The 20,248-nt window shown below is 35.4% G+C and overlaps 1 protein-coding gene across 4 annotated transcripts in view; it reads right to left on the minus strand.

Annotated features, from left to right (window-relative positions):
- DICER1 (dicer 1, ribonuclease III) overlaps positions 1 to 20,248 on the minus strand; it is a 67,071-nt gene that overhangs the window by 42,671 nt on the left and 4,152 nt on the right. For all 4 annotated transcript variants that reach the window (XM_014249837.2, XM_088057423.1, XM_005520160.3 and 1 more), the window contains exons 2-3: positions 6,414 to 6,479; positions 5,360 to 5,460 (exon numbers count right to left, since the gene is read on the minus strand). The gene's annotated coding sequence lies outside the window, so the exon portion shown is untranslated. The remainder of the gene's footprint in view (positions 1 to 5,359; positions 5,461 to 6,413; positions 6,480 to 20,248) is intronic.

Consider the following 20,248-nt stretch of genomic DNA (forward strand, 5'->3'; position numbering starts at 1 on the left):
ACACAGTCTACACAAATCACAAAATCAGTACTATGTCATTATTCATTTCAATTGCAATACAAAAAAAAGACTCCTGTAGATTCTTAAATTGTTTCTGTACATTTCAAAGAAGGCACACAAGCAGATTCAGGTTCTAACAATGCAACTATAGTAATTTTACAGAGTGCTCTAATCTGGCACAACAAAAGATGTTTTGGTTCATTCTCTCCTTGGAACTATTGGCTGTTTCTCCACCGGGACTCCAAAGCTTTGGGTCATAGGAGACAGCTGGCAGGAAAGATATAGTCATCACAGAATGGTTTAGGTGGTATACAGATGCATGTAGCAACTTGATCATCCTTGACATTCTGATCTACTGAGCATTCACACATCAAATGTACTCGATGTTTATCAGAATGTGGCTGATAGATTAAATCAGTCACATGGCAAGGACAGTAGCATGACACACAATCTTCCCCAAACACCAGCAGAAAGCATCAGAAAATTTTGGGCACTATTAACCTCAGTGAAGCTTTTGCATGAACTGACAGCTTAGGTGCAGGGGAACAGGGAAGAAGGGAGAAAAAGCAGGGAAAGGTCATCCTCAACACCCTCCCCCTCCAAGCTCATAGATGAAGCACTCCTTTAATATATCTAGCTTCTCTTTTTGTATTCCAGTGAGTGGAAGCACTAGTTGGTAACACAGACAAAAAAAATCCTTAGAATCAGAGAATGGTTTGGGTTGGAACAGACCTTAAATCGTGTATCAAACCCCCTGTAGTGTTTGAAGAAACACAAAATTCTTTCACATGACTACAATATTTCATTGAAAGGGTCTCAATCATGCTTCCCTACTTACATAGAGCAACGAAAAAGAACTAAATGTTTGCTTTGTTTAAAATGAGACCTCACTGTCATAGTAATTGCTAGAACAGACCAGGGGAAAAAAACCCAAACATTTTCCATAGTAAGAGCTGAAGATGATTCGTCAATCATTCTTGTACATAAGCCCAGCCACTTGAATTTTATAAATCGCTTCAGATTAGAAGCTCCTGCTCTTTGTTTATTGTTCCATCTTCTTGTATTTCTTTTTCAAATGATAAATACAACTTTGGGAACATGTAAAATAGCTATATCACATCACCAGGAGGGAATTAAGGAGAGAAAATCAACTTTGTTTTAAAAGGCTGCTAATAAAAAACAAGTACAGGATCAAATATTACAAATAATTCACATCTTCTGTTATACACCTAACAACAGCGATACCAGTTTAGCTACCCTGCTGTAAGAAGCAAGAGGATTTATGCTTACATATGGTTCCTTGATCTGGAAAGGCTGTGAAACAACATATACTCTGAACTACAGCTTTGGCTTCTGTGTACCTTCACAGAAGACCTTCTCTTAAATACAATCATGTCACTGAGACCAAAAAGCATTCTCAAAAAACACCCTTTGAAGTTTGAAGGAAGAAGTATATGCAGATTTGTAACTTGAAAAGTACACACAATCAAAACAACACTGCAATTATATCTAGGTAGAGCTTGCATGAGACACAATACATTTGAAAGACCATATATAGGGGGAGGAAATTTAAGCTAAGTCAGGTAAAAAGTTATCCTCCCAAATCAACATTTCTTTCTGCTATACTAAGGTTTCTAGTCCTGGCCCTCATTTCTATGGTTTGGACTGGAAGTATACAAGATCTGACAAGATCAATGGCAATATGGGAGTAATATGGGAGTAAGCCAGAATAATGCAGTAATTGTATCATTCTAGAGTCTCTATTTCAATAGCAAGGAAAAATATCAAGTTCTTCAATAAAAGAAATGCTGTACAAGATCATCTAGAAATAAAAAGGGAAAGAACATATCTTCTTGAAGAACAAATTTTAAATTGAAAACATTTGAGACATAAGCACATATGTTGAGAATCTCTGGACAGAAAACTGAACATGAGCTAACTGAAACTAGCTAACAGTGAAGCAAAACAAAAAGCCAAAGTAGTCCTGCTCAGCCAGTGTCAGGTAATAAAGATACTTGCTAAGATGTTCCATCTTTGTCCACTGCATTATTTTGAAATCTGATAGAACAAGAAACTGTAAGAACTTGCTGAAGCTGAACATGGAGAGAGAAACACCTGAAACTAATCATACTTCTTGCGACTCTGGACTAATTATGGAAGCTGGATAAGGCAGCACAGTGCTCAAGCTTATTTGTTCTACTCAAATAATAGTGAAAGTTCCACTTTAATGGCCATCAATCTTGAGAGTTTAAGAGCAGACTCTTAACAACTTAACAACTATTGTCTTTATTTTAATGAACATTTATGTGAACAGATAGTGAATTGCACAGCTAAAATTAACCCTTTATTCCATCATTTAAAGAACTGTTTTTCAGAAAAATACACTGTGTTGGAAGTGAAGTCAACAACATGCAATAGCAATTTTTTCCAGTCTGCAATAAATCTGGAACTGTGGTGTAGGTTTTTTCAGTCACATGACTGTATCCAATTTGAAGCCATCCCCTGGCGCACAAAAAATTCAAGGTTTACTGCACTAAGGAATACAAGCCAAACTGACCAGAGGCTTCACCTGGAATGAAACATCCTGGATCTAGTCCTGCTTGGAGGACAGTTTAAAATATTTATGGAATGGCACTGAGGTACATGGAGAAGAGAATAGTGTCCTGGGGATAAAACTTTCAAGTTTTTAATCACCATTTGTGAGTGTAGTTTGTTCTGTATCCACAAGTTAGTGCAAAACTATAACGATCTCATATTAACAGAAATTTCTTACTGCCATTTCCAATGTATTTAATTTGTTTTCTATAATGATTTGTAAATTTATACCTAATAAATTTGTACCTACCTGTAAATTGTACCTATTTGTAAATTTGTACCTAATATAATCCTTGTGATACAAACATTATTTCTGATGCTTCAGGATTTCATCTTTGTCCAGGAATGTCTAATTTAACCTCTAAAAACACTCTCAGCATCAGCCAAAACAAGTTAGCCTCAAGAGGTAAAAATAATCCACTTACTCTTAAGGAAATAAACCACGATTTATAAAAAAAAAGTGAATAGCTTGAATATTCTCTTACATGAACACTTGAAGATTCTGAATGCAGTTTCCTTATAGCAATTTCTATGTTCAAGTGCTACATGAAACATTAACTTGCTGAATGATCTAACACAGAAAATTCTTACTTGGGTAAAGGAGGAACAAATTAAAAAAAAATAAAATATTAAAAATACGAAATACAGAGTAGAAAATTAATGTAAATGTTTATATATAAAGTGTAAAATGTCACTGAGAATGTTACCTACCAACTTACACTGTAAGCATTCAGAAGCAAGAATTGGTTTTGCCCCAATTTAGGGGAACTTGCAGTATTTCTATGTTGTCTGGTTTCTTAGCCTTCTTTCAAAAGAAGTGTACTTCTAAAAAGGATTTGACTTTTTCCAGTGACAGCCCAGAAGCACACACTACTTCTTCCAGAAAAGGAAGTGCATTTTGTTAATATTACTCCTGCAACTTTAGAACTTTAGTTCTCTTAACAGAACTTGAAAATCCCAAACCAAACACCCCAAGTTTTATTTGTGAAAAAAAAAAAAAGTCCGAAACTCAATCATCATACTGTCACTATTACTCAGTAAGATGAATCAGAAATCTCTTTTATATTGTGCTGTCTTTAACACAGAACACGTCTTATGAGACATTCTTTCTCTCTCATTCCTCAAAGATATTTATTGCATGCACTGCCTAACAGCAACTTTTCCATTTGGTCTTACAATATTCTTAAATGAAAAAAAAAGAATGCATTTCACATGCATTCCTTTCCAAGCAGATGCTTACAAAGCTCAAATATAAGCATTCCTTTATGGACCATCTTCCCAGGTTTTCCTAGCACAATCAGAAACATTCTTTGTGAATATCCATTTTGAACTATGAGAATTCTATTTTTTCTACTTTTCTGATACAGAACCACTCTAACATTGGTCTTTAATAGCTTACCAAGGCACATCAGCACAACAACAGCTGTTTTCTGCTGTCCAGGAAAAGTTTCATTAAAGAGCTTATTAAAATGAAAATTAAATTGAGGTTCTACATTTGGGTGAGCTAATTCTGAAGCACTTCTACAAGCAGTACAACAGTTAACAAGTGAAATTCCTGGAAGACTCCTCCTAAATGTCTGTTTGTAGGAGAGAAATAGAGTACAACAGGATACTTAGCAGACTCAGAAAACCCCTAAAGTCCTTCATGTAACGTTCATTATGACCAAACCTGTACTTGGGGCAATAGCCTAAATAAATACTTTGTGTTGCAATCAGTCCACCTCGACCAACAGTGCCAGCAAGTCATCGTTCACACAGGAGTTGTGCTGCTGCACACTGAACGGTCAAATGCAAAAGGATTATGCCACTATTTATCAGCATGACACAAACAGGCTGTAGGGCATTTACAAATAAAGTAATACAATGTAAAAACAAGAATCAGTTTTGTAACACATCTCTAGTGATACCAATGCATGAAGCACTCAGAATAAATGTTCAGAAAGGGGATGTTTCTCTTTTAAAGCACACAGACAGGCAGCCAGATTCTGACTTTCATTTTTTAATACTTTCATTTTTTAAAATGATGTGCACAAGGCCTGTGCAACAATCCTAACTATGCAGTTGCTTAATCAGCAGGGTAGAACTGGTGCTATGAAGACTCCTGTCACCTAGCAGAGATGACAAAAGATAAAGAACGAAGTATATGGATCTAAGATGCAAGGCAAGGTGAGCACCAGTGGAACTAATAAATACATTTCTGTCTTCCCTACATTATCAAAACACATTTTTCTGCGATGTAGTTTTAATAAGATAGCCTCTTTCCTTATTTTTGCTGAACTCATATTTCAAACTGAAGCACACTATTGAAACCATGACCTTAATTTACCTGTCATTTATTTTCCTTACCATTTACTTGTATCTCCTATCTGGAACAACATATGAATTCAATTCTAATTCTAACCCCTTGTGTCAACTCTTTTTTTTTTTTTAACTGATCATATTTCACCAATACAACCATGTTTGAATATAAAATCCACAAGAAAAACACATACATATCCTTTTAAAAAACCGAATAGATTTCTAATCATATTCAGCTTCATAAGAAGTATCACGGTAAGTGTTTCATGACAAATACCTGAACTTCTATGAATAATATGAAGTAGCTACTTTAATTTTTCTTTCCAAAGAAATTCAGTCAATTTCTATAAACTCACACACAGAAGTTACTTTATGGTTCTGAAGCATCTTTAAATATAAAATAGGAGAACACATTGCAGTGATACATTAAAACCTGCTTCTCCCATACTACAAAGCACAGTCTTACCGTTTTAATTTCCACAGTCTCTGTGTTTATGCTTCCCGAATTGCATTTTGACATCATGATATCAGCTTGTAGATTAATCACATAATTTGCGAGCCTTGACTCTTAAAAAAAAACAAGAACAAAAACCTATGAACTATAAAAATTATTTGAAAATGGAACTACAATAGCAAGATTAATTGTGGTAATACAGTTGTTTATAAACATTTATATGTGTTGAGCTTACACCACAACTTGCTGACAGAAATGAGTCACTCTGAACATGAATTATTGTAGTTTACTATCAGAAACCAAAATTTGAAAGATAATTTAGTTTAAATGTGCACATTCCCTAGTCCTATTTCCAGGTTACTATCATTAATCACTGGCTCATGTGAGAAATACAAGAGTAGAGTGTTTGATATAATTTTACTATGGTTTATATAATTGTAAATTATATAAACTGCTTTTTCCATGCACATGTATTTTCACTTTGACTTAAGACATTAAAAAAAAATCAGAATTCAAGCTTCTTTAAACTATTTCAATTTGAAACTGCAAGTAATACAGTCAATTCATGAAAAAGCAACAACCATTTCTCTCAAAGTACACCAGTCCCTTTAGTAAGAGAAAAAATACTGTGCACTTAAGATGGTGATTTAACCATAAAAGTAAAATTCAGAAAGATAATGTCTTAGGCTGCAAACCAAAACAGATAGAAATTCATGACAGTGAATTTCTATATATATTAGCCAAATGTATGTACCATATATTTATATCCAACACATTATGTATATATACATATATGTATATAAACTACAACTTTAAGCAAAATACCGTACTTAAGCAGATCTAGAGTGTTCTTAAAGCTATAAAATAAAAAATTTGCACAATACGTACATCTAAAAGTGTGAGTTTTGTCAGACCTAAAAAGAAAGATTGTGAACTGCAATTTTTTAAAATCAATACTGAAAACTTAAACACAAAATGAATCTTGATGAAAATTTCTCCTCCAATCAATTCCATAAAGTTAACAAAGAGGACACTCTCAAGATTAGTTCAGTATGTTCATTTTTACCTCAAACGCTGATGCTGAGCTTTTCCAGAGTCTCCAAGCCTGTAATTTTGTTTCACCCTAGGTAACCTAAAAGGCAACATAAAGAGAGAGCATTTTACCATGAAGTGCCATTAAAATCAACCATGCCATGTGGTAGTCTGCTTTCTTGCATTTCAATATTTAGCTCTGTAGCAAGACCACATGGTCCTTCAAAGTCTAATTATCATATGCCCCTTTTTGGCTAGAGATGCAGACAGTCAGTGTCTGAAAGATCAGCCTTAAGTGCTCAGGAGATATTTGCATGTTTTGTTTTATCTGCTAAAGTAATTGCTAGCTAAGGCCAACTAGATTCACAGCTTTTCTCCACTGTGCTCCATGCATATTTCACCTAACACAGTAGGGAAATCCAGAAGTAAATTATTTTTCAAAACATTTAAGAAAAAGATCTGAAAGAATGTATGTTTTTTCAGAGAACAAAGTAAACCCTTATGATTTTATTTTACAAGAATACAAAAGGAACACAGCAGAGACAATCTGATGGATACTACATTCATGTACAAAATAGACTGACAAAAAATTTATTCCCTGGGCCACATTTTAAATTTGTGTTTGCAGCATACAAAAATACATCCTTTATTTTCAGCACAAAATACAGCAAATTGCTTCTAAGATGTCATAAGTAGAACTCAGATTTATTATAGCATGTTCCTGTTATGTTTAGGTTATTAATTTATTCACTGTCTCTAAACATGAACCAGAATATACATTCCATTGAACCAGAAAATAAGCTAACAACAGAAAACTGCCACATCCACGGTAAAAATATAGAAATATACTCCACTCTATATGTTTGCAAGAAAAGCTGAAGAGAACAATGCAGCATTTGGATACCCCAGCAAAAAGTAAACATGAACAGAAAGAAAGGTTCAACCCTTGTCAGTAAAGCTAATGTGGCATGTGTGGCTTAACAGAACAAATTTACTTTACTGCCAAATCGCAGATGGCAAATAGAAAGCACTGAGAACAGTAGGCAAGATCTGGAGAACCGAAAAAGTATGTAATTCTAATTCTCCACCAGCACAACCGCTTCCTTCGGCACACACGGAAGCCAAAAGACCGCGGCTTTAATCAATCGATCGGCCAGCAGGAATTACAGTAGGCCCTTTGAATACCAACCTAAAACCAGACAGGCCACATTCCTGAGATGCAGTCAAGGTCTAGCACAAAACAGCAGCGTGTATGACATTAGCATCTAAATGGCGCTGGAGCACCGCTCACACAAAGCCTGGTGCGCTCCTTCCCGGGCGGCCCGGGGCACCTGCGCTGGCCACGGCCCTCGGGACAGCGGCACGGCCGGGGCTGCCCCGCGCTCAGCATCCCCCGTGCTGCAGCCACAGCCGGCAAAACACTTCTTGGTACCCCATCAAAAACAAACAAAAAAATATATAGATACGTTTATTTTTGCTCTATAGTTTCTGAGGATCTTGTTTAAAAAAAAGAGCAAAAGGGACAAAAAGGAAAAATTAGTGACATTTTAGAAACCTAATTTTTAGGAATGTCAATGCCTTCTATCAAACAGCAAGGCTCCCCTTTTTTTTTAAATGTCACCTTTTCTTTTAAGAGCTCAACACTCAAGGATTTTATCAATAGGTAGAAGACAAGAGTTCTAAAATAATCAGACACTTGGAGAGCCTAACTCGGTAACATACCACAAACACAATAAATACTCAAAGTACTAACTTAAAAAAAAAATCAGTTCATATAAAGACATCAAGAGGAGCATCCAAGAAGTGACACAGCAGGCACTTCTGCAAATCTCCAGCGTTTTAGAAATCTGCAAGCAACCACAAATTACTTCTGCAAATCTCAGCCAAATTCTTCAAGTATCTTGGCTATTTGCTACTGAAACACTACTAATTCAAAAACCAACTATCTGAATATATTGGAGAATACAGAATATATCAACAAGTTTTATTTTTATTTAATGGGTTTGGAATTCAGTCCGTGAAAATAATCACATTCATATGATACCTAACTTGCCACAGACGGTCAGAAAACTGATAACTGAAATTTACAGTATAACACCTGCTGTCACACTATAAGCAACAGGCTGAATCTGAAAGACTATCAACGTTCTTGCTCTTCAACATCTTCAACAATTTGAAATAAAACAACTAGGCCCTAGAGTAATTAAATCATTATTCAAACTCTTAACTTGAAAACAAAGTTATTTTGTACTAAGTTCTTTGCAATTGGACTTTTAAAATTACATTCTTTATTTAGTGAATAATCTTTATGCAAATACAACTGAATTCCAGCGTGAACAAAGTTCTGCATGATCTTTAGGGGGTAAGGTTAAGACTGCATTTATGATTGGGAAGAAAAAGTACATCTGGGCTGGTATCCTGCCTCTATAACCACAGCTGGTTGCAGATGCTGAGGGCGGGCTGACTATAGAACAGGACTTATCCTTTTCTTCCTTTTGTTATTCCAGCAACTTCATATGTCAACTATTTGTCTTTGGTTTATTATGGTACAAACAATAAAGTTACATCAGAAACCAAACTCCCTACTGCCTCAGATTAATTTGAAAACAAAATCCTCTGACATCCTAGGACCTAACCTTCATGGAAGTCAGGGAAAAAAACTACACTCAGGACACGCACCTCTCTAAATAAAAAATATGAGCTATACAACCACTTGGAAACACATTTATTAGTCTTAACAACAACTATAATTAAATTATGCCACATATTTGAGCTTTTTGCTGCATAGAAAAATTGCTCAATGTGTAGATTCTAATTTATGGGTAACTATAATATCAGTATCACAAGTAGGGATAACTGACCAGATCTGTGAATTTATTTATAATTTGGTCATTTACTTGGGTACCAAATTATTTACTTGTGATGATTTAGTTAATTTAAAGGTTATGTTCAAGCTTTTCAGGCACTTATGTCTTTCTACAGGAAGGCAATTAAGCAGACATTAGAGCAGGGATTTCTCTCCTCCCCAATTTGGAGGCAAGCTGTGAGGCAAGTACAATTCCAAAGCATTAATTATTCTTGCTTTGGATAAGTAAAAGCAGCAGCTGCCCCCTGAATGTAACCCCATGTGGAGACTTCAATCCCATTATTTGCATAAACATAAACACTTTCTCTGCATGTGGCTGAAAGTCAAGCTCCTCAAAATATGGGTATTCAACAGTTCACCATTATCACTGTGCCACAACATCCAAACTTACTAAATTCCCTACATTACAAAAGGCTTTCTCTGAAGTCAGTAATCGTATGATGCAAGGCCAGCAGACATTTGGATTGTAAATCAAGCTCTAAAACTTCTACCAATTCTAAAATGAGAGTTCAAATCTACTTCAGTCAGCCATATTAATTTACGTGCCACCCAAAAATCAGTGTTCAAATCATAGCCTTAGGTCCAAAAAAAACCACCAACAAAACAAATGCTAAATCAAAACAACTCTTCCTAGTGCAACCTTAAAACACGCATTGTATGTTGGTTAGCACATTATTTACACCACATGTTACACTCTGTTGTTTTTAATTTCATTCTAAAAAAGAAAGACTTCTCACCAGTTACACTACTTGTCTTCACATAGCCTTTTGCTGCAACAAACTTGCAGGCACACTACTGGAATTTTCTTTTATGTGAAGTTTGGACGAAGTCAGTATTAAATTCATAAAAATATGCAGTATAAAAAAACTTCTTTCTTCCCAAATTCAGAAGACATTCAAAAATCCTCAGCTGACACAGAATTCAACAGAAGAAAGAAAAAAGAACCCACAACAAAAAACAAACAAAAAAATTTATTGAAGGAAAATACATGACTAACTTCCAAGACTTTTCCATAGGCCCACTGGGTTGTTCCTTTTTGATTTGGTTTTTTGTTTGCTTGTTGTTTGGTTTGTCTTTGTTTTTATTTTGGAATATGTAAGAATATGTAAAGGTGAAGATGCTACCCACATTGTGTCAATACCCCTGGAGGTGTTTAACTAAATGTGTAGATGTGGCACTTAAGGGCATAGTTTTGAGTGCACTGGCCAGTCTTACATTGATAGCTGGATTTTAGGGGTCCTTCCCCTAAATCACACGGAATTCCACAATTCTATGAAAGTGCACTGTGGCAAACCAAGGGTGTTGCAAGGGCTCTTACACAAGATACCAGCAGAAAAAAATACGCATCATGTAAAATGATCTGACTTAATACCAAAGTTGAGATGATACAGTTATTTCCCTCTATGTAAATACATGTGCTTAGACTAGAATATGAGCATTCCTTCACATTCATTACAGTTAAACTAATATAATACTTCAGCGGTTCGTATCAATCAACAACTTTTATCATTTAATACAGTCTGTATTTTTCAATATTGTCCAATAAAGCAAACATTTGCACACTGGGGCTCAAAACTAGTGAGAAGCCATATTACATTTTATCAGTATAATGCTTCAAGCCTCATGTAGCATTTTCATATCACAGGTTATCTGTAGCACTGCTGACCTTCCAGAACAACTGACACAATACTGAAACTGAATCAAATTCAACAATTTACTTGACAAAAAGGCAGTGAAGGAAGAGCTGAAGTTCTTACCTAAACTGGCAAAAAATAACTATGAGATAAGACATGCTTGTTCAGTGTACTGTCAGTCCTGAACTAACGGCAGGAAAAACTGGAGCGATTTGCAGAGATTCGAGGACTTTCTGTTGTGCTAGGTAACTCTAAAGGTTTTTATCTTCAATTAAAGTTTATTTTTTAATAGATGCCTTAAACTGAATTCTTAGGTTTAGGAGTAAATATGGAATCCCAACTGAATTTGAAAAATAAAAGTATTTAAGATCCACAAAATGCAATGTGGACAGCTTCTTTTCTCCAGTATGTGGGGTCATAGCATCTAAATATTGACTGATAAGCTTTGTATTTTCTTCCCTCCTTTAAAAGCTTTTCATATTATAATCAAACATGAAAGCTGGAACGAGCTCACACATACTTCACTTCACTGATAACAGAGGAGGTGGTTTAATCAGTTCAAAAAGGTCCCTTAGCTTCAATCCTGTTGCACCTAAGTACCATTAAACCTTGCAGTACAGAGATCCAAATCAGACCCATTCCTGATTCATCCATCAATCTTCCACAGTAGCAGAACAAATGCTAGATGACAAAGAATAAATTGAGATAAAATAGGTATCCTTGTGAGAGTTCTCTGCATATACAGATAGGTATCTTTCCCTAATGCCAAATGTAGATTACAGTCCAGTGCAGCATTTGTCCAATTTTCCACATTAGATCTGCTCATAACATATTTAGTAATGGATATTCTTAACTATGTGGGTTAAAAAAAAAAATATATCCAAGTGGTTTCTCCTCATTGAATGGTAACAAAAGATTCAGAAACTGAAATATGCTGTTTTGCTACAACCATCATTACAAATAAGGTGGGGAGGCATGAACAGAGAGGTAACTTTTTACCTTCCATTTTTCAGAATGGAGTTAGAGTTTATATGCATATATTCCTGCATATACGCAAAAGACTTCCCAGATATGCAAATGACAGGATTGTTCCAGATATTAAAGCAGTTGTAGTTTACTGGATACAGCATTTACTGAATACTCATTTAATGATTACAGAGGCAAGTTAGAAGGAAAGAGAAATGAAATTATTGTTAAACAATTCCATTTTTTTATATTATTATCTAAAACTACTCAGGCTGAAAAATAATGTTTTAAAGGAGTTAAATCCCTGTAAATGGTGCGGCTGAGGGTTTCTGACACTATGCTGGGTTCTGGAAGCAATATAACTAAGTTAATATAATTAATCAATTAACTCTTCTGCTACACACAACTCAGAATTAATATATTTCTATATTCGTTTCAATTCCAGACCCTGTCTGCATTACCAACACAATATGACATTAAAAAGACATATGTATGTACACAGCCCTAGTCCACAGCCATCAACTGAAGGGAGTTCCTTTCTTCGGTAATATTAAAATAGCTAGTCCTGTAGTTCAGTCAGTTGTGAACTGCATTTTCAGAGCAGAACACCAACATACAAGTCTGAGTAAACTCTTCTCTAAAATCAACATAGCAGATTTTGCTTTATTCAGGATTACCAGTTCTACAAACCCTGCTTATCATAAAATAGAAAATACACAGTGAAAGAAGAGTTCTGTCCTGTTCTTACCATGTTCGTCATAGTTTGCATCAATGTTGCCAAACCACCAATTATTATGTCTGTTATCATCTAATTACCAGTATAAGTATAGTAGCTTACTTGCAGCAACATTAAGTACTCAGCATCAAGAAAGTATGAGCAAAATCTCTGAAGTGTTCTCTTAATTCAGCAGTTGTCTATTTTCAGAAAAAAACGCAGCCAAATTCTGGGAGGTTGACTGGCAGCTGCATTGGCAGAGCCTGGACTACCTCCCTTTGCTGCTGCTGCTGTGCTCAACTTCTGCTTTGGATATATTAAGACCTACCAAAAGAAAACAGTAACGGCCTGGCAGGTACATTCCTGGTGACTGACAAGGAACGACCTGGAAAGGACAGAAGAATGAGATAAGCAGTAGAACACATCTCCACCATTCTGAATGTGGGAAACAAAACCCAAATTCACATACAATCTCTAGCACTTATCACTGTATCACTCCTCCAGTCTGGGCAGCTCTGCACACGCATCAATTCTTTCACTTAATGATGAGTACTGGATTAATAGTACTTTCTTACTCTCATTTATTCTCATAGTACCCTGTGCAGATGACCAAATCCAGCAGGTCAGACTATGTTTCTCCAGAGGTCAATCAAACCCAGACTCTCTGAAGACATCCATGAAGCAGCACAGAAGTGAAGGGCAGCTGTAATGAACACACAGACAGACTGGCTGGATAAGAAGAAGCACTGGAAGTGTGCAAGCGACAAAGAACTCAACCTAGTTATGAGGGAATTAAAGGAAAGGAGCAAGTTTCTAGAAGCAAAACAAAAAATACACGAATACAATCAAAGACTTGGAAAAGCAGAGATATTTCAGATTTTAAAAAAAGAAAAAAACAAACCAAAAATCCCCAAACCTTACTAAAAATCTTTAGATACCAGGAATGATCAAGCATCTTAAAGTAAATTACTCCACCATTAACATGCCACTACAGCAAGTACAATTAAATCAGAGGCATTAACATCCCTAATTTTGATGTATACTGATAAACATCCCAGATTTATACTGGGAAAGCTTACTTCTAGGGTTATTACAAAACTACTCTATTAATTGGGAACTTGGATTGTTTTTATAGTTATCCTTAGAAACAAGTTCACCCATATTGATATAATTTAGGCTAATTCACAACATAGGCATCTGATTAATTAGGAGAATAGTATCACAGCAATCAACAATGCAGTAATCACACCATTTACCTTACTGTTATCCTGAATTATGTAGAACAATTTTCCCCCCGCATATTGTAGTGTATTTGGAAATAATTCATAACTCAATTAATTCAAGTATATATTATATTTATAATAATAAATAAAAGTTTAAATTATTCAGAATAAATATTTAAATACAACTGACTTTCAATTGCACCGACTTATCATTTGCTTTCATCAACTAATGAGCAGCTTATTTGAGTAGGCATACACAGATGTATTAAGATGCCTAAAGAGGGAGATAATTGATGACTTCCAGAATGACTTAAGCAGATTATGTACCTAACTTTCAATGGAGATTTCCCTCTTCTTTCTCAGCACTGCTTTCTCAACCCTGAACAGGAAGTCTCACACTTCTGTTTAGGTAATGATTTTAAGAAATTATCTTTTCCATAATTTCCTAATTTGCAATTCAAGCTACTTTAAATACATACTAAAACTGGTGGAGAAAACCACCAAACCACTAAGCAAAACAAAGAAAACCTCTAGACTGCTTAGACTTGTACTAGTAAAGTAGTTTTGAAATGAAATTTTAAAGGTATATGATTTTTACGTTAAAAAGTACTAAGTTTGACCTTGTTGCACAGACAACACATTAAAGAAACTGAGACTAATGAACTAAAGCAATGAAGTACATTGAAAAGGAAAAGTGCCTTAAATCCTTATGAGCAAGCTATCACTGAGAAGAGTGACATTATTCCTCTTTTAGTAGGATTAACCATGTGGCATATGTAGAGTTTTTACATCACATCATTTTACCAGTTCAGTATTTCACTTTAGCTTTCTCAAATATGCTTATAAAAATCTCCAGCTGGTTGTACAGCCGAATCTTTCCAGAACAATCAGTGACAAAATAAATTTCTGACGTAAACAAAGCACAGGAAAGATTCTTTTCATCACTTTTCCCTCATTTTCACTCAGCAGCAAGACAAAACGCTGTATAACAAAGGCTTCCTGAGCACAGCTTACCACACATTTAGTATGGCATTTATAAACCCAAACAATCACTCTTACTCTCTCCTCTACCTGCTGCCTCCACAACTGCTTCCAAGTAATCTATGACCACATTTAAGTCAGAAGATACTAGAATGAAAGAAATCCCACAGATTAAACTATTTCTTAAATTATTTCGTTTTGTTAATTCACTTGACCATAAAAGTTCAGAAATGCTTGCTCCAATGAAGCTTAGTAACAAATACCAGGACATGCCTGGGGGGAGAATTTTTATCTAGGCAGAAATGCCATCTAAAATGCATATCAAACTAGAGCCCAAGGTCTGCTCCTATGCTCCTCAGGTGCCTAACAGGAAAAAAACATACTGTTTTGAGTAGCAGCTCTGTCTGTGATCATGTACCCCGTAATTAGAAAGGCAAATTTTAAATCATCTAAAGTTTTCTGAATTTGTCTCTTTAAGTAACCCTCTTGACAGTATCATAATATTAACTAAAATACTACTCCTGGCCTTCAGCATTGGCTACTTCTTCATATGAAAATTACACATCCACTCAAACTATATTCCTAAAGTGTGCCAGTAAACTGAAATTTGTAAACATTATTTACCTTTTAAACCCAACAGGACACAAGAGTTTAGCCCACACTCAACTTGTAACATTGAAAAGCACATTGTTTACATTTTGGACCTTCTTACTTAAAGAGCCAGTATATCTACCACAGCTGCATAGTATTACAATCCAATTACAAGTTTTAACAAAAACTGCAGTCAATTTTTACCATAAAATTGAGTTTAGCCTATGGAGAAAAACAAAAAAACACAAAAAACATGGTTTGGAAAATTTGTATAGCTTAAGCCCACCCCTAGTTCTACTCTGAAGGCAAATTCATGGGATGGGGAGAAATATCTTACTCAAGCTGGGGAAAAAAAAACAAACCCAAACAAGGAAGATTTCCTGATTTGCAAAGGTAACCTACTTCTTTCAACTACTATAACTTGTTACTTTTGAATTTCCTATATAATTATATAGCAAATTCTGCTCTGGATAGTGTGGAGTCCTAAAGCTCTAATTTCAAGTGAGTGATTAAAAATTTCTATCAGGTTCATGGTAAACAAACTAGAGAGTTGTCTGGCTTTGTTTGAGGATAATGATAGTTGGTTTTAAGGGTTTTGTTTGTTTCTTTCAAGCTAGGACAATGATTTCCCCTTCCCTCACTAAAATGGAAAAACTGAGCTTTGAAGCCCATTTAAAAGCAAATGAAATTATACCCAAGATCTTGAGCACATCATTACAAAAAAACCTCACCCCACTACTTTCATAAGAATGGAAAGCTGGATAGAGGTAAACATTAATTTTTAATAAAATTTAATAACCTGAAGTTAAGTCATTGATTTGTATCTAATTGTATTAGTGTTTTGGAACATAAAATCACTACATTTGAGGCAAAAAGGAAAGTAAGTCCTAGAATTTTAAGCCATTTCTTGTACAGATTGCTAATTATGGAGTCACAACTACAAATTACCACTAGGCAAAAATGAGAGGTTTTAAACTAGGCATAACTTCAGATGTGAATTTTCCAAGCCAATAGCTAGTCTAAGTATTCCATGTTGATTACTGCACTGATTATAGTTACTTTTATTAAAAGGTTGTTCATATCTCAGAATAGCTGGTAAATCAAAGATTCACCTAAAGAATTGTTGGTAAATCAAATAGTTTTTTATAGCAAAATTTTCTCTTCACTTTAGTTCCTATCCTGCATTTACCACAGCTGATTTTGATCCAAAAACCCACAAAACTACTGTCATAACACACTTGTTTACAACAGCAGCTATAAACAGTAAGTGAGGAAGTACATAGTTGAGAAAAACATGCTACAATTATTTAAATTAACTGGTGAGAAGTAGTAATTTGAGATTAGTTTTCATGACACTGTAGATCTGATCTGATGACAATCTAGTGCTCAGTGAAGCACCCCACTGTCACTGCTCCTTCCCTTCTCTAACAGCTTTGACACTTGTCTGACTCTATGAGAGAAAAAATAATTCAGGACAATATAACCAAGTGATTTTATTTTTTTTTTCCTTGACCCAGGCAAGTTTTCTACTGGCTCAGCAATCTGAATTGAGTAGTTGATATGGATCAGAGGAGTATCAGAGCTGGCATGAGGAAGAAATTGTCATCCAGTTTGACAGCCACTTGAAGGCCTTCATTACAGAAAACAAGGAAATTGGATTCAACAGGTTTTTGACCATGTGATTTAGACACCAGCTTCTCTTCTCTAGTGCTACCTACTGCTGAGCTGTGTTACACTAAGATCAATAAAAATTCCAAATCCAAAACATCTTCCTGTGTAGTCCAAAATTATTTAAATGGTGCCAGAGGAAACACCTAAAGGCAGCAGACTGCAGTAATGGGATGAATTGATAAAAGGTTTCAACAACTCCTAACAGCTGGCAATGTATACATTAGTAGCATTAGTGACATAGTACTCCAAATGCCCGCAAGAAATCAGCACCTGCTTCATCACTATGCCAGTCACTACATGCCCTAAAATCATTCAGTAATTCCTTGCAGACCCTCATCAACTAACAACTGGTCAGTAGACAGTTTTAATGAATCATGAATTTTGTCACTAAAAACTCATCCTGTATTCACTTTAGGCAATACATAGTCATTAGAAGATCATTTTCCAGACAACTTACTATTAATCAAGGCAGGTTTAACTTCTTAACTTCAACATAGCAAAGCATTAACTATGCAAGGATTACAACAGGGAAAATTGCTCATCTTGTGGAAGTTGATCATATGTCTTTCAAAGACCCAGGGAGCTCATAATGTCTTTGGCATTCTTCCAATAGGTTTTTCAATTAAATACTTGAAGAGAAAAATGCATTACTTTCCTAAAACCTACACACTTTCTCCTCCAGAGCTCCATCACCCACCATGCCTCAAACTCCGTTGCTCTCAAAATGCTCAGTAGGTGGTAGAGCCACGCTTCTGTAGCAGAAGATTAAATTAACTCAGCGCCTTTGTGATTAATTACACAGTAAACAAAAGAACTGATCTATTCAAACCTATGGATATATTGAGTATACATTTCTGGAAATACCTGGATATAGAGGTTTATTTTTTGGTTTATAATCTTTGAAAGTATGCAGTTTCTTGTTGCCCTATCATTTACAGCTTGCTATCTTTCTTTAGTGTCGGTGAACTCCTGAGACCAATGCTGATAGAGTTCAGTATTCTTTAGAAACAATAAAGAAAGGAAAAACTTTCTCTACATGCTTTTTTAACAAGTTGTAAAAAATTGTAAGGCAGTCCATGAGACCTTGCTGACAGTAACTGTAGAAATAATGAAAAAGATACAAAGATAATCCCATGGCTCTCAGTAACATGCTTCTGTCACTTCCCCCTTACAGTCTCTGCCATTCAGACTGACTCTGTTCATTAAACTGGTAGAAAATATTAAAATTCCAATTTTCCTCTTATTTTGTCTCATGAAAACAGGAAGGTATAAGCAGCAAGAACAAATGACAAAAGCACACAGATCTTCTTGGGGACTCAAAAACCACGCAGCAGAAACAGAGGTTTAAAAATGTGTGTTTATTTGGGGTTACTTTGTTTTAAGAAGTAGTGTACTTTTTTATGCCCGTTATCTATCTCCAGTAGTAATTTAAGTTTCTACAGTCTTGGAGGTCATTGAGATAGCACTATGTTAGACAGCAAGAACCATGAAAAATTACCTTCAGTAGCTGGGGGGGGAAGGGAGGAAGGGAGGAGCATTTGACTTTTTTCCCCCAAAAAAATTTTAAGAGAGGTCACATCCCTTCTTAACAACTTTATATAGCAAGTTGACAATATGGGCATTTAACTTTAGTTGAAAGACAGCAAAGGTTGTGGATAACTAAAAAAAATTGACCGACCAGAGCTTTTGCTTGTATTGTAAGCACTCTTATGTCTTCTTCCAAAAGCAAAAGCCTAGTACCCATTGACCATGAGGGTAGAGCTAAGCACAAGTTTGCTGGCTCAGAAATACACAGCTTCAGTGAGGAATTAAAAGTCCTGCTTGAGACTGATCCCAGACACTAATATTCTGAATAAAGAAGAAATGCTATCAAGTATTATGAATTCATAAAACCCCAGTTAATAAGTCAGACTAAATACATTTAAATGTTTTAAGATATGCAGAATATAAACATCTGAAAAATGTCTTTTATTTATGCACTTGAAAGTTAAACTCCAAAGGGGGTGAAAACAAAAATACCTGAATAAACTTGCCAAAACTCAGTGAGAGAAGTTAGGTCTTCTATAGTTTGAATGCTGTCTAGAGTTCAGATCACCTCTAGAAGATTTTACTACAAACTACAAGGCAACTTTACCTTTAGATAGCTAAGCCTTTTTTGTTTCTGCTTCAACAAAAAAATATTTGAGAAAAAAAAATTGAGAAAAATATTTGAGAAAATATTTGAGAGAAAATATCATAAAAGGCCAGTAACAGTTCAAAGAAAGCTGTAAGAAACTTGGTCTAGATCAGAAACAAAGCAGACTTTGCAAACAAAAGAAACATGAACTGCAAAGGTAGCCAGCCCAGACATGCTTGCATAGCCAAATCACCTCAATGGAATCAAACAAATTAACTTTAAAAAGCAAAATGTATTTACCTCACTTCCTAAGGAAAGGAGATTTATGCAATTAGTAAGGGGGCAGGGCTAAAACTCCAATTCAGTTCTCAAAAATAAAAGATTAAAAGAAATTTCTAAATTCCTATATTTAAGACCAATTTCTTTACTTCTACCCAGCTACTTACTAGCATCTGAGCAGAAGAAAAGGCTGCTACATGGCTTGACAGATTATCAAGAATTAGAATGCAGTAGAGGAGACAGGCACCAGAAATCAGATTTTAATAAGGGATTGATTCAAACATGCTTTTGGGGTTGGGTTTTTTTATGTGTGTGTGTGTGTGTGTATTTGCACAAATGAAAAAACTCAAGGATACTGATACTTAAACAAAAAAATCCCAAGGCCAGCTAAAACAGTCCCAAACTGACCACCAGTTTCCAGCAACCAATCCGTCAAGTCAGTAGCCACCCTGCTGCTTCTCAGATCTCTCACGTTTGTTCAATGAACCCAGAAGAATTAATCCTTTATGAAGAATAACAGAATATTGAAAACATGGGCAGAAACTGATCATGCCTGCTTACATCACAGAAGTACTGAGTCACTGACAGAAAGAAAAGAAAGCACAGCAAACCAAAATTTTCTACAACCATTAGCAAAGATCAAGAGAGAACACTTTTGATTTTTTGTCTTGGTAAGAAGGAACTGAGTAGTAACATCCGTGCCAACCCAAACACAGATCACAGACTGACAAGTGTATTGCACTTGAAGGAAGGGCAACTACAAGCAGTACCGAAAGTCTCTTGGATCCAGGAGCATTTACAACAGGAGAAAGTGGAAAATATTGTTC

The sequence above is a fragment of the Pseudopodoces humilis genome, chromosome 7 (assembly GCF_049639895.1).
Source record: "Pseudopodoces humilis isolate 2021_Gansu_Grassland_sample_001 chromosome 7, ASM4963989v1, whole genome shotgun sequence".
Classification (NCBI taxonomy): domain Eukaryota; kingdom Metazoa; phylum Chordata; class Aves; order Passeriformes; family Paridae; genus Pseudopodoces; species Pseudopodoces humilis.